Source organism: Canis lupus, chromosome 5, assembly GCF_048164855.1.
Source record: "Canis lupus baileyi chromosome 5, mCanLup2.hap1, whole genome shotgun sequence".
NCBI lineage: Eukaryota > Metazoa > Chordata > Mammalia > Carnivora > Canidae > Canis > Canis lupus.
The window spans coordinates 22,411,288-22,413,693 of NC_132842.1; the positions used below are offsets into that span (position 1 = coordinate 22,411,288).

Consider the following 2,406-nt stretch of genomic DNA (forward strand, 5'->3'; position numbering starts at 1 on the left):
CAAACAGAGAGAGAGATAGAGTAGGCAGAGGGGCAGGCAGAGGGGAAGGGAGAAGCAGGCTCTCCATTAAGCAGAGAGCTTGACTTGGAGGCTCAATCCCAGGACCCTGAGATCATGACCAGAGCAGACACCTTACTGATTGAGCCACTCAGGTGCCCCAATTAGGCAGTTTTTAAAGATATGTTTAAATAAGACCCTGACTCCACACCTTAACTTTTATTTATTTATTGTTTACTTACTTATTTTATTTATTCACCCACTCATTTTGTAGCCTGCTTGCTGGTACAGGAAGGTATAGGAAACTTGACTTTCTTTTTTCTTTCTTTCTTTTTTTTTTTTGGTGTCTGATCCTATTTATTTTGTCACTCTTAGAAAATCTCATTTTCCACTGGACTCAGACTTAGAGGTAGAAGCTCTCAGAGAGGACAGCCTCCGTCTCTTGGCAATCTGTTCCTGGCGTTTTTCTTTGGCCTCCTTCATTCTCTTGGCCAAAAGTTTAGCATATTCTGCAGCCTCTTCCTTATTTTTCTTAGTACGCTATTTCTTCAAAGCAATACGCCGACGTTTGTGTTGGAGGACACGTGGAGTAACAAGACGCTGAATCTTGGGTGCTTTGGTTCTAGGTTTCTTACCTTCTTTGTTTAGGGGCTTTCTAACAATATACTGGTGGACATCGTCTTCTTTTGACAGATTAAAAAGCTTTCAGATTCTGCTGGCTCTTTTGGGCCCCAGGTGACGAAGCACAGTAGTATCAGTGAGCCCAGGAATATACTTCTCCCATTTTTTTCACAATAACCAAATTGAGAACACTGAGATTGGCATCCACAATGCAACCCCAAACAGATTTGCGCTTCCTCTCTCCAGTCCTCCTGGGTTGGTAGCAGGAATGCCCCTTACTCAGCAGCAGGCAGACGCAGCCATGGGTGAAGACACCCTGCTTCATGGGGAAGCCTTGTTTGTCATTGCCACCACTGATTCGCACCATGTAACCCTTCCATTCCTCGCCCAGAGCATCGGCAGCAACTTCTGTGGCCATATGCTTCTCATTAAAGGTATGCAGTTTGTGCTCATCATCCACTTCAATGAGTTTCCGGCAGCCATTGGCTGGGAAAGAGATGTTCAGCTTCATCCTGAAGCAGCATACTGCCTCGGAGGCACCACGAAAAAGAGCAGAAACTTGATTTTCATAGACCTTCAATTAATCCCATATTTTCAGGCCTTCCCTTTTTTAATATATAATTTTTTTCCGTATTTTATTTGAGAGAGAGAGAGAGAGAGAGAGAGCATAAGTGGGGGAGGAGGGGTAGAGGGAGAAGCAGACTCCCCACTGAGCAGGGAGCCCGATGTGGGACTCAATCCCAGGATCTTGAGGTCATGACCTGAGCTGAAGGCAAACACTTAACCGACTAAGCCACCCCAAGTGTCCTTCAGGACTTTTCTTAAGTTCCATTGTACCTGTTGCCCAAGCCAAGAGGTTCCATGTGGTTGTATTATATGGCTGTTCCATGCTGGCTTTCTGTTTTTTTGTTGTTTTTTTTTTCATTAATTAATATTTCATCTGATTTTTGTTTTATAGGAATTTATTGAGTTTTCTTTTTATGTTAATAGCCTTCTTCCTATTCTCTTTGTGAACTTAAGTCTTTAAAAAATTCCATTACTATTATCTTAATAATTTCTCAGAAAGAGGATATAAATACATGTGCTTAATTAGCCTACCATATTAAACCTGCAGTCTCTACATCATTCTTTTTGATAGCTGCATAATGTAAAATTGTCTGGATTTTTAAAATATATATTAACCTGTCTTCTACTAATTAGCAGTTAATTTTGTGATTCCAAATACTGCTGCAATGAATATTTCTGGATATATCTCTATGCATTGTATATCTGTAGAATAAATTTCTAGAGGTAGTGTGTTGGATTGAAGGCTGTTGGAAAGCTCCCCTTTGGAGCACGTGTGTAGTTTTGGAAAGTGATATTGTATAGTGATTAAATGCATGAACTCTGGGGCCAGGCTGCCTGGGCTCATAATCTTGGCTCTCTTCCTTAGCAATGCTGTGACCTTGGGCAAGTTACTTAAGTTTCTGTGTCTTGTTTTTCTAATGGGTAAAAATGAGAATTAATAATATCACCTTTCTCCTAGGGTTGTGAGGATTAAATGAGTTAATTTGTTGAGAATCATGACTGATAATAAACACTCAATAACCATTATCTGTTACTACTGTTATTTTAGGTAAGACTTAGCTACCATGCTAGCTAAAAAGAAGCCACTGCCCTGCATGGGCTGGAGCTGGCACTCTGGCCAGAGTTCCTGAGCACAGGACCAAGAAGAGAAGATACAAAAGGTCTGGGGAGGGCTCAGAGCTTTTTTGCCCAGGAGCCTACCAACTGTAGCCACTTGAAAGC

At 41.5% G+C, this 2,406-nt stretch overlaps 1 pseudogene; it reads right to left on the minus strand.

Moving 5' to 3' along the window:
* Positions 1 to 260: 260 nt before the first annotated feature.
* On the minus strand, positions 261 to 1,196 carry LOC140633345 (small ribosomal subunit protein eS6-like; annotated as a pseudogene).
* Between the last annotated feature and the right edge of the window lie 1,210 nt (positions 1,197 to 2,406).